At 36.6% G+C, this 13,521-nt stretch overlaps 1 protein-coding gene across 2 annotated transcripts in view; it reads right to left on the bottom strand.

Annotated features, from left to right (window-relative positions):
• Positions 1-9,419, bottom strand: part of DTNA (dystrobrevin alpha) — a 224,917-nt gene extending 215,498 nt beyond the window's left edge. For both annotated transcript variants that reach the window (XM_016195949.2, XM_016195948.2), the window contains exon 1: positions 9,243-9,419. The gene's annotated coding sequence lies outside the window, so the exon portion shown is untranslated. The remainder of the gene's footprint in view (positions 1-9,242) is intronic.
• Between the last annotated feature and the right edge of the window lie 4,102 nt (positions 9,420-13,521).

Here is a 13,521-nt window from a genome sequence, read left to right as displayed (position 1 = left end):
TCTCTGGAGGCTACATTGTGTCTTTGAGGCCACTGGGGTGCCATAGAGGAGGCTGAAGCAATAATTTACCCCTGTGCAATGAAAAATATAGTGTAACTTCATACCAGGATCCTCTGCCTCATTAAGTTAAACACTTCCCTCATGTCATTTTAAAGAAGAGATTATAGTACCGTACATCTAAGTAAGTTAGATTTATGTTCTGGTGTCTGGTAAGTGGTTACTCAGGATATTTTTCAGCATTCCGAATGTTTTAGGTGCTAGGCAGTTTCAGAACATAGAGATAATTGACTATATAATTTGGCAAAAAGGAGGTAGAGATAGAGTTCTGCTGTGTGGCTATTCAAAGAATTGCAAAGGAGCAACCTTGCAGTGCTGAGCAGAGATCTTCAGATCCTCCGGCAGTGACTTTTTAGAGGTGTAGCTGACATCATTATAGTTTCTGAATTTTATTATAACCCCAGGGACAAATATGAACAAAAATAAATCAGAGGAAAAATTTATGCTAAGAAATTTTGCTACCCACTTTTAATTGAATGATTTCTCTTTCTATGATGCAGAAAGAAGGTATATTTTCCAACTACTTTTCTTTTTAAGAAATGTATTGGTTTATGTCTTACTTTTAAAATGGAGGGAGGAGAAATGAAATATATTGATAAATAAAAAGCAGAATAATACTGCCAAAGTGGACAAGGTGATGAAAGTCCACATGCTCCCTGTCACACCTAATACCCTGTGCCTATAACTGAGCCTAATATCTAGGATTTATTGAATAGAGTTGCTAATGGTATAAAAGTTAATGGGACAATTGGTTCATTTTAAGTGGTCACAGCACTTAATTGAATAAAACATATTTTAAAGAAAAAACTGGACATTTTGTTTTTGTTAGTCTATCACCTTCTTGCACAGAAAAATTCCCATAGATGGTAACTTTAGTAGGTTATCTTTAAATCCAACATTTTCTTTTTCCTCTTTAAGTTTCAAATTTTTTTAACATAAAGGAGGTGAACAAGAAAAGTCAAGAAACAGATGTTAAGTTGAAGATGACTTTTCTCTTCATAAGGTCTTCATAAAGAAAGCACAACTAAGTCTAATGAATTAGTAATGTATAATCATATTATAAAATGGAATAACCCTTTTAGAGTTTTGAATAAAATGCATAAAAGTACAAATCCCTTCTGAATTCTGTGTTCTGATGAAAACAGTCTCTTTACCTGTGAGTGTATCACAAATCATATACCTGAATAAATTCGAACAAATATTATTGAATGCCCTATCAGTTTAAAATTTTATTTCTCTTGGTATTTAAAATCAATGCAATTTATCAAGAGAATACAAAGTGCCCAACAGTAAAGATATTTTTAAATTCTGAGCCTTATGTCCTCAAAGTATTACATGAGCTACTACATTGTCACACTTTTAATTATTAATACAACAAGGGGGTGATTTAAACCAGAATTTACCAAGTGTGTTAAAATAGGATATATATATATGATGTTGATATATATGTTAATATATATATGTTTATATATTCAAACAAGGTGTCCTCCAAAAATATATACAAACTTTAACAGCTGATAGCTCCATTTTGAAAATGCAATGTATTTTAATAAACACTGCCTTTATAATTATTCAAAGTGTGCATGTACATTTTTTTTGGAACACCCTATATATATTCAAAGTAGCCTGAGAGTCACTGGGTTAAAGAAAATTACACACATCTCTTTAGTGTAAAACTTTAAGAATCCTTAATGCTAACGATCACCTAAATCTCCAAGAGAGGAATATAGTATACAGTGATTCCCAAATTCATCTGATCCAGGATCCGCATCTTTTTCCCCCCTTCCATATAGCATTTCCTAGGATTACTGCTCCCAAGAACATAAATTGGATTTGCTGATTTAAATTAAAACCCTAAAGACCTTAAAATGTTGGCTTATTAATTTTTCAACTTTTAAGTGTTTCATTAATGTTTGAATTCCCCGGTCATACCATGTTGTACTTAACACTAAATGCAAAGCAAAAAGAGAGTATCAGAGTGATGGAAATGACACTCAAAACTATGCATCTCTAGCCTATAATATACATCACCGTTCCTCTGTGGCATTTTTTTTTTTTTTAAGCATCTTCCTTTTATTTTGCCTCCTGGGAAAAGTGGGGGCTGGGGATTAGAATTACATTCAATTACCCTTTTCTCCATTTCTCTGCTACACATGATCAGTTTCTAGGGATGGGAAGGTGTTAATATTTTACATTTGCTCTGCACAGTCTATAGGAATTCCCCTATCAAAGGTTCTTTTCCCTTCCCCTAACTGTGAGCAGGACTCCCTGAGCGGTAAGTGTGAGGACAGGTAAAACGCTAGGATTCCAAAGGACTGGAAAAGCTGTGACAGGAAAGAAAGGTCACAAGCACTGGACATGACAAAGATTTAGAGAGCCAAATTATCTCCAGTGCAGATGAGGGTCAAAGGATGTAACCAGATGAAGGACCTTGGCATCGGATTGCAGGTAGCCTGCCTAGATGTTACCCAGCATGGGCCAATCGCTGTTTACAGGTCAAGTCTAGGTCTATGTTCTTCTGGGGGTCTGGAGGGCCTATCGCCCATTAGTACGGAATTCATTAAAATCCGTCATAAATATTTCAGCCCTTTCTCTTTCCAGGCTTTATTTTTTTTTTTGGGTTTTATTTCTCACCCGAATAAAGGTAGATGTGGCTGTGTGGCGAGCTTTGACCAAGGAAATGAGAGTATAAGGAACATGGGTTATTTGCAGAGGAAAACAATGCAGAACAGGGCCTGCAGCAAACTCATGAGGCATAATTCGCATGAGTGAGAAGGACACCTTGTTTTTTCATAAGCCACTGAGATTTAGGGCTTGTTTGTCACCTCAAGAATCCACACGTAGTATATCTGGAGTACTTCCTATGTCTGCATCTTAGTTTTACCATATATAAAAGAAAACAATAACATATGTTTCTTATCTACAAAATAGTAGGAAACACCGGATGCATGTTAGAAGAGAATCTACACTTATCTGAAGTGTTAAAAACAACATCTTTTGATGAGTAAATGCGTAGTAATGAACAATTTAAGATGAGGAAGTTCATATGCATTAGAAGATAAATTTCACTCAAAATTAATCTCTATCTTTTAATAAAATTAATAAAGGTATTTATATCCTTGAACTATGATTAATTCAGTGAATTCATTCTTTCAGCACTCATAAATTTCTGTACTACCACATTACACAGGAATGGAGTACAGAAAGTAATGTGAGAGTAAATGAGAAATAAAAAAAATAACTCTATCACTCTAAAGTACACGGGGTTTTACAAAGCTTTTATGACCCAGGGTGTCTGAGTCATCCTTACACCATTAACAGTACATTTTGCAAGAATGCAAACTGCAGCTTTATTTACACAAATAAGTATACTTTCATTTTATATTAAGATATACAACTTTCTATGTGACAATTTTTTTAATTAGTTCCAGGCCCTTTAAGTTATTTTATAATGAAAGTAGTATCTGCTAAATATGAGACTTAAAGTAATTAAGTAATCCCAAGACTGTTCGAAAACTTGGCTTTCTGAGAGGATAACACTAATTACTGAGGAAAAGCAAAGTGATGTTTTAAACAATTGTGGAGATTAGCACAAATATATTAAGAATATAAATGAAATAACAATATAAATAATTTTTTCAATTAAATCCATTGTTCTAATATGACATACTCGAGTGTCAGTGTTTTATGAAGGGGGCTAAATAAATAATTTCATTGTCTAACAAAGTTAAGGCACAAGGTTGGAGCTTGACACAGATTTGTTGAATTAATAAGATAAATTAGCTTAGTGACTTGGAAACTACAATTTAAAATCAGCCAGTTTTCTTTAAACAATGAGAAAAAATAGGAAAGGCCAATATTACATATTGATATTTTGTGATGGAGTATTCTGGGTTCTCATCTAAATATTGACTTTGAATGTTTAATTATATTCAAAGTGTTTTTAAAGATACATTTTTGCAGTATTCATAATGGAGTTTTTGTCTGTGGCAGAACAAGAGCCCTGTACAAGAGAAACTGTATGCCAAGGCAAATTTTCTTATTTTTCTAAATCTCAGGAGCTGGCATATCAAAGGTATACATAAATGTGTGAAAAACTTACAAGTGATCTAAGGAATATGAAATTAGTTAAATATCTTTAGAATCAATAAGATATATTCTGCCTGGTTCCCATTTTTAATAAATAAACGCAATGTTTCTTTTAACTTAAAATAGCAAAATGAGATTAACATTGCTCATCAAGGCCTGAAGATTTTTGAGAAAAAAATATCAGCCAACTTTAAAATTAAGGTCATAATGTCATATCACATAACCAATAAACTGTTTTCCTTCAAGCAGCTTGCTGTGATCTGAAAACAATCCAGTGTTTTTTGATATTTCAGACTTGGATTGTAATAAGATTGTTTTAATTTAGTTGTGTTGCATTGACTTTTTTTCATTTGTGCTATTTACCATTATAGACTAGATCTGTTGAAACATGTCAGTTTTCCAACTCTATGACTTTCTCTTTTATTATGAATCTCTGAAAATATATAGCTAATTTATCATATTTAAACTTTTATCATGTCTTTTAAAAAATATTTTTTACTGATTTTTTAGAGAGAGAGAAAGGGAGAGGGAGTGAAAGAGAGAAACACTGATGTGAGAGCAAAACATAGATAGGCTGCTTCCTGCATGCCCCCTACTGGGGATGGAGCCCACAACCTGGGCATGTGCCCTGCCCAGTAATGGAACTGGCAACCTTTAGGTGCATGAGATGATCCTCAACCAACTGAGCCACACCAGCCAGATTATCATCTCTTTTGTCATCACAATTGAGTTATACAGTCTCATTTGACAAAAATGGAAATAGATAACTTCCTCCTTCCACAAAACAGCAATAACCAAAGGTATTTTTAACTGAGTCTACCTGACATAGAGGACCATTAATGATTGCTATCTTAGGCAAAGAGTCTAAAGTCAAAGAATGATGACGTTTAGAAAGAAAAGAATAAAGTAAAAAAGGAATTGTTGAGGAAAACTTTCCCAGAATAGTCATTTGTTCATTCCTTCGACGCATTTTGAATGGTTTCTATGTCAGTTACTAAGAATACGAAAATGAGGAAGACACAATTTCTGCCATCAGGGGTTCCCAGGATGGTGGGTGAGCTATACAATTAAAGAAAGTACAGTGAAGGTGACTTTTGATATCAACCTTGAAGAAGAAGCAGGATTTGCTCACAAAGAAGATGAACAATGGGCATTCTGGGGGGGGGGGGGGGGAACTGCTAGACTAGCACAGAGGTATGAGAGTGTACAGAATATTCTGGAAGCAACAACTGTGTGTCAGTAAAGTATTTGTGATAGCCAGTGAAGCAGTGGAGATGCTGTTAGAGAAACAGGTCAAGGCTTTGTGGCAGGCCTTTAAGACATACTAAGGAATTTATTTTGAAGGGAATGGTGAGCCAGTAGAGATTTTTAAGTAGAGGAGCAATTCATTGAAGTCTATGATTTTTAGAAGACGGGTGTGACATTTTAAACAAGTGTGGAGATTAGCACAAATAATCCTCGTGTGGGAGAAGTGTTGGGAGTCTAGAGGCAGGATTACAACTGGGCGACCACAATAATACCCAAGTGAGATGACAAAGACCTGAAGTAGAGCAATTGCAAAGAGAGTGGAAAGGAAGAAAATTTTAAAGATAGTTCTTTAAATGTGGTGATACTGTATGTAGGCAAGGAGAAAGCAGGAGGAGTCAAGGTCAACAGCTGAGAGTGATGGCAGTAGGGGTGGATTAGAGAGACTAAAGAGATTACTAAGGAAAGGGGCCAGCTAGGGACAAATAAAACAACTGTTAAGTATTGTTGACAGCTCATATAAGGTTGGAAAACAGGAATCTTCCAATCGGCATGCATTTATAAATTTCTCCAAAAAGCCTAAACAGATCTGGTCACAACTAAAACAAAATCAGAAAAGCTCCCTGAAATCATCAATGGTATCAGTAGACTGCCTGGTATCCTCTCTAGAATGAGGAATGTTAAAAAAAAAATTATAAAAGCAGTAGGATGAATTTCCATTTCTGGTAACAGTAATGAGATAATTTGGACAGATACTCCCACTGAACTAACTAAAAATATTTAAAATGTTAAAACAGCAAAGAGCTAATAAGAAGGTGAAGACTTCACATAGGGAAATTTAGAAGACTAGAACTCAGAGTAGGAAGCTCATCTTTGAAAGTTTTTGCCTTTGGGCATAACTATCAGAAACAAAAGATTTGAGACACCAGTTACACTTTGGGCAGTCTTATGGGTTTCCCGAGAATATCCTAAACCATGTCCTCAGGTTAAGGCTTTAATAAAGTAACCCAACTTTAAGAGTCGTATCTCCCTTCAGGATAGGAGGGAACCCAAAATAAGCCATTCCTCACACAGATTTGCAGCCCAACTTCTTGCACAGAACTAACTAAGGAACCTTAGGTGTTGCACTTTGACTAAAACGATTCTGGTCTGATAGTGTCAGGCGCCTGGCAGAAGCAAATCAAAGTCTACTCTGGACAAAGATATCATCACCACTAGGCCTCAACTTATTTTATTTTTTTAATCCTCACCAGAGGATACTTTTTCCATTGCTTTTCAGAGAGAGTGGAAGAAAGAGAGAGACAGAGAGAAACACTGATGTGAGAGAGACACATGGATTGATTGCTGGAGCCAGGGATTGAGCCTGAAACCGAGGTACCTGCCCTTGGCTGGAATCTAACCTAGGACCCTTCAGTCCATGGGCCCAGCACTCTAACCACTGAACCAAACCTGCTAGGGCTCAACTTATTTTTAAAAATATTTTTTAAAAAGTATTTCCAGCAGATGATCAAGAATATCCAAGCAACCAAGAAAATAAGACACCATAAATGAGAACGGATAAGAACAATAATAACAACCCAGTAACACTTGAGATATTAGAATTAGCAGACATATATTATGAAACAATTATACTTACTATATTCAAAGAAATAAAATCAGAGCTTGAAAATTTAGCAGAGATCTAGAAACTATGAATGACATAATAGTTACAGAGAAATATTCATTTCCCTTTTTCCTGTCAACAATATTTGGCCACGTGGTTTAAAATTCTTTCATTCTAAGGTTTAAATTTTTTTTTAAACTATCATTATTGATTTGAGAGAGAGGAAGAAAGAGAGAGATAGAAATATCAATGATGAGAGAGTCGTCACTGACCAGCTGCCTCCTGCACGCCCCCTACTGGGGACCAAGCCCGCAACCCAGGCATGTGTCCCGACCGGAAATTGAACCATGATCTCCTGGATCCTAGGTTGATGCTCAACCACAGAGCCATGCCTGGCTAGGCTAGGATTTAAATTTTTTATATTTGTTTTGGTTTTCTTTTGACACACTGAAAACAAACACAAAGCACCACATTGATAAACCTAATATAATTAAATTTATTTATAATTCAATCAGAAATATATTAGTTAAGGAAACAGTAAGTCTACATTTAAGTGTTTGTGTGTATACATATGTGTGTGTAGTGAGCACACATGTGTATGCACACATGAATTTCTGGGAAACACCTATGATCTCTGCCACGCTCACTCCTACTGTCAACAGTTCAGGATGCAGATGGGTAAAGCAAGAACAGACGTTCAATGACACCAGGGAAAATTTTTGAAGATACCATCCACTTGCATAGACGTGAAAATTACCTTCAGCTTTTACAACTTAATGGGTTAATTTTAAGTATTAGGGAAGGCTAACTGTGATTTAACAAAATTGCTTAAACTGTTTGGAGGTTAGGTATTTATACTGAAATGCAAATATTCCTGATGGACTTAGTGCCTTGACTTTAAAACATTCTATAGACAGAGTCTTCCTTGAAGATGGGTCTTGACTACAAGGAAAGGAGGGTACTTAGCAGTGATATTCATTAGGAGCTGAGAGGGAGGAGGAGGGATGAACAGGGAGAGAGAAAATGAACAAAGTAAGGAGGGAGAGGCACCAACACTGAGCTCTGGCAAGTTTCCATTTTGCTAGATTGTTCAGTAGTTGTAAAATCAAGCAACTCTATCAATATTATGCTCATTTTTCATTTTAGAAGCATAATAGTATATTGTCTAGTCTTATCAAAGTTGGGTGAAACATCCATATTAAGTCATTCATTGCTTGAATCTAGTTAAACCAACTTAGTTCATTTGAATCCAGTCTCTTTGACAGAACAAAAACTGGCCAGTAGCATTTAACAACTGTTCAGCCCCACACTCTGTAATAAGAACGTCAGCAGATTTAGTTTCCCCATATAAAGTAGAATTTCCAATTCACACCATGTACCCTGTGACTATTATGGACAGTATTTATCCTGAAGGAATGCTGTGCAAGTTTGGAAAAGCTGTCTCTAGAGCAGAGCTGAGAGGTCAGTTGACAAAACAAGAAACCAAACCTATACATGGTCAAAACATGAAGGGAACTAAAGTTTGTCGTTCTTTTTTTTTTTTTTTCTTTTTAAAGAAAAAAGTTTTGAAATCCTTAAAGCACAGTGTGGCAATAGCAAATTAGACAGCTCTTACCCTCCTCCACTCTCAAGCTCAGTATAATCAGGATGCCTCCCTTCACTTAGCAAATTTCAGCTTTTGGGGAGGAAGAGAATCGGCTTGGAATTAATGAGGCAACACCAAAAAATAATAAATTGTACTCTTCAATGGAAAATTGCCTATTTTGTCTCATTTGTTTTGTTTTTTAAAATACAGAGTATCTTCTAAAGGCCCCTGATACACTTTCCAATCACCTCTTTTTCCCTTCTTTATTTTTATTTAATTAGGAAGTGCCATAGTGCCATGCAAGGGAAATGACACCATCTCACAACAATAATGCAGATACATCCAGTGGCATCATGAACACAGTAACTGTCGGTGTAGTGACATATAACTACTGACATTATAATTCAATAAACACAGGGTGTTTGAGGAGGAGCTAAGAGAGGGAAAAATAAGTAAGGGTAAAGCAAACTGAAGTTCCAGAAGTGCAAGGTAAATTTCAAAACTAAGCAAAAGTAAAATGCCATATATCTCAGGAAAGGTAAGAAAGTTACAACACTGGAAAAAATCTTCATTATCACTTTCTCATTCACACAAAGAAAAAGGACAATTCAACATTAACCTTCCCAGGGAGAGATGCTCCTTAAAACCAGTCTTTTCACTTACCCTAGATTATGTACAGCAGGATCTCTTAAATCCTTTTAATTCCAGTACATCCAGAAATATATGAATTCTTGGCACATTCACTTCAAGGATAAACTTGAACCAAACTGTTACTTACAACAGAGCTCCTAACAGAACCCTCTGAATTCTCAGGGAGAGATGTGAGTTTAAAATCCAGCTTCTAGAGCCTGGTGTATACTGTGGCTATCTTTAACTTGAAAATGATTTGGTTTCACATTCCACTGAAGTCCCACTGGCAGATGACTTTGGTAAACTCACCAATGGCAGGCTTTCAGGCGGCGGCCCTCCAGCCCCTCCTCCCTCCGAGCTTCCGCTGTTGCATCTAAAGCTGATTTACTCAGCTGTCTTTCTACCTGTCTCTGCCCGGGTCCAAGGAGATGCTTTCATTGATGCCATTACGGAAAGACTTGGAAACTGAAGATCAGCCGGAGGACTCACTGTGTTCCCCCCCACTGCTATCCCCTCCCCCTACTTACTGCCAGAAACCAACTGACTTCCAAACTTGGCTGTCTGAAAAAGAATGTTCTCTGATTGGCATTCCTGGAAGCAGAAAGCAAGGCAGCTCAAGTTTTGTTCTATTCCTCAGCTTGAAAAGCTTCCCAGGTATACATAATACAAAGTAAGTTTTCTGGATTTTTTTTTTCCCCTTAACTTTGGGGAGAATGGAGCAAATATTTGGGGACATGACAAATATTTTTGCTGTCTCACAGCATTTAAATTTTAATATTCACATATAATTTTACCCCAAATGGCTTAGGGATGCAGTAAAACAAAACAAGCAAAGTGGTAAATCTTTAGTTAAAAGTTGGATTTCCTTATTTGTAAATGAGCTGGGACCTATTAGAGGAAGCAACAGTCCCGCCGCCTGCTTCACAGTATTCTGGAGGGCAACTGTGGCTTTTCTGTGAGAGAAAACCTTGTTTATAGGCATTGTGAAAACACTGATCTCAGTTGTCCTGTATTATATATTGCAGACAGCAGGAGAGGGTACAAAGATTCCTACCTCTCCGTCAAACCTTTTTTCCTGGAACTATCTTGCAAAATTTAGTGAGGAGTGGGAAAAAATTGTGCGTGTGTGTGTGGTATAAACGCACATCTGAAAAGGGAGAAAAAGATTGAATGAAAATGAGAAAAAATACATTTAGTCAAATAGGTTCTGACAAAGATTAATAATGAGGAACTCCTTTAAATCACTAAATAAACTTGTGTTTAATATTTATTTAATGGTTACTGAGGTAAAAAAAATCTGCTGCTGAAATAATTTACCTCTTCATGATCAAAAGTGTGAATTTATTACAAGCAATTTTATGAAGTAGACAACTTCTTGAAAGGCCTAATTAAAGATTTATAATTTCAGTAATCAAACAGACCACAACCCCAATTGGAGTTTCCAAATTTCAGCTGGCTGTGGTTGCCAACTCTAGGCAACTGTCAGCTGGCAGGCTCAGGGTGGTGGTGTGCCTGCAGCTGCTCCCTGCAACTTGTACAGACATCTCAAAACTATTTGATGGCAAAAGGTTGACTCCAAAAAGAAAGCTTTCTCTTTGTTTGTTTGTGGTTGGTTTTAAATTTTCTGTTCTAGGTGTTTTTTTACCACATCTGGAACAAGAGCATTTTAGGGGATCATGAGTGAAAACATGATCAACTGGCATCACATTACTAATTTATTTCAGTGATATAGTTTGTTAAATACTCACTGGAGGATATGTTTATTGATTTTAGAGAGAAAGAAAGGGGGGGAGAGAGAAAGAGAAACATTGTTGGGAGAGACAAACATCTATGGTTTGCTTCCTGTACAAGCCCTGACCAGGGATCGAACCTGCAACCTAGATATGTGCCCTGACTGGAAAGTGAACTGGCAGCCTTTTGGTGTATGAGACCATGCTCCAACCAACTGAGCCACCCGGCCAGGGCTATTTGGGTGGTATTTTGATATCCCTATAGACTGGCACTCTACCAGCTTACTCACTCCTTACCCTGTTACTAGATGCCTTTAAAAAATGATTCAATAAAGGAGGAAAAGAGGAAGAAACTTTCTTTATTCTTATTCCCAAAGTCGATTATCTTAGGGAAGTTTCAGGCTACATGAAATGCTGATAGAGAAGGGCATCCAAATGACTTCAGAAATAAATAGAAAGAAAGACCCTCTCACCCAGAGAGCATGCATGCCTGTCCCTAAATTTCTTCTTCCCTCTTTCAAAACACTTCTCCTCAGGGGTAATGAATGGTGTCAAAACATGCGAACTAAGCAGAGTGGACAAAGTTGGCGGCAGGCCATCCAGTTCACACTCAGTCACACTGTTTGCTCATGTTGTATTTTCAGTGAACACTAGCACATAACTAACAGTATGAAATGTCTGTTGAAACTGAAGAGCTGCTTGTTCAAAAGCGTATATTTTAACCTGTGAAAAATGGTTATATGTTGGCTCACATTTTAGATAAATATAGCTTGCCTGTTTCTTAATGAAATTTTTCAGAAAAAATTGTATCTCCTTTTAGGCTGTTAACCGAAATATTATATGGAAGGTATATTGGGTTCTAAGCACCTTCACTAAAGCCCTGTCCCAAAAAATCACTGTGTATTTTGGGTCTGTGTGAGTGACTCTAAATATCAACATTGTGAATATTATTAAGATCACTTTAAAAAAAAATCTTGCTGGCTTCCAAGAAAAATAAAGAGAAAGGGAAATGTTAGGTCTTTCTAATATTTCATATTAACTAGTAAAATATAATGATTTCCGTATTACTGACCCTTTCCTTATAGTGCAGTATTCATCAATCAAGTATCTCCTTAGGTTCCCAACTTTATCTCCCCTTATATTTCATCTGTGCCAATCATGGATATTCCAGAACAGTTTGCCACAGTAGTGTAGCATTAGTCCAAGTCTAAGGTTGAATGAACACAATGTGAATTTTCAAAAATCTCTTCTTGCTAATCTTCACAAGGCAATTGATAAGATTTACAATGGCTAGAGCTCAGTGTTTATCATGAGTAAATGTTATTTTTCTCTTTCATAAGCACTAACATGAGAGTTACGAGTTGATCAGAATAATAGCTCTCAGGGCTCACTTCCAAAGAAAACTGGGCAGGTAACAGGCAAATCAAGTGCCCTTGATCTATCATGAACAAGCAGTTAATCTCTGCTCCTTTCTCCAGAAATAGACTGTATTAGCACAGTTCTGTGGATGGCAAATGCGGGTAGCAAGGCTCCTTGCAGGGGTGAACAAGGTGTTAAAACTCACGTCTTAGCCGGCCTATGAAGCCTCCATGTGTATGAAGAAAATGGTCATTGAAAAGCAATGACCCATTATATTTTTCCTCCCTGTGGTCCTTCAGAGACTGGCATAGGGGGTATTCTCAGGGTGATGGTTTTACAGATGAATTTTTTTTGCCTATTGCATAGCTTTTTTTTTTTTTAAAGCCTAAACTATTTGCTATAGACTGAATATTTGTGTCCCCTCAAATTCATATGTTAAAATCCAATCCTCAATGTGATGGTATTTGGAAGTGGGGCCTTTTGGAGCTGCTTAGGTCATGAGCGTGGAGCCCTTATGAGTGGGATTAGTGCCTTTATAAAAGAGGCCCCAAAGAGCTCCTTCATCCCTTCCACTAAGTGAGAACACAGTTCCAAAAGACAGCCATCTATGAACCAGGAATGGGTTCTTACCAGACACCAAGTGTTGCTGCCTTGATCTTGGACTTCCCAGCTTTCAGAACTGTGGGAAATATATTTCTGTTGTGTATAAGCCGCCCAGTCTATGCTATTTTGTTATAACAGCCTGAATGGACTAAGACACTGTTTATGCAAAAATGAAGGTTAGGGCAGGGTAGGTGAATAGAGGCTTTTTTCCTAAGGAAAAATTAATAAATCTAAGTAGTAGTTTGAAAAGTAATTAAAATATACATTGCCCAAGAAAAAGTAGAAAATCTACACACAGACAACATTAGAAAACAGATATGAAAGGGACTCAAAACAGCAGATTACTATGTATAATCTTATTAAACACTAATCAATTTAAAAATTGGATGAAATGGGCACCCGCTGTGAATGTCTATGGTATGAAAATAGCCTTAATTATGGCAAGGGCCATATGTATACAAATACTAATTATAACATTATGTTTGGTAGGGTTAGGGTTGGAAGTTTCACAGTATGACCAAACATAAATGGTTTATCTCTGTGCTTCAAGGTGGGGTGAGTCATAAATAGCCTCACCCATTTTTCCTGGTGGTAATACAATTATCACTACTTTCTTTGTG

Source organism: Miniopterus natalensis, chromosome 7, assembly GCF_054644295.1.
Source record: "Miniopterus natalensis isolate mMinNat1 chromosome 7, mMinNat1.hap1, whole genome shotgun sequence".
NCBI lineage: Eukaryota > Metazoa > Chordata > Mammalia > Chiroptera > Miniopteridae > Miniopterus > Miniopterus natalensis.
The sequence above is the reverse complement of the archived record's forward strand: the minus strand, read 5'-3'. Positions and strand labels throughout refer to the sequence as shown.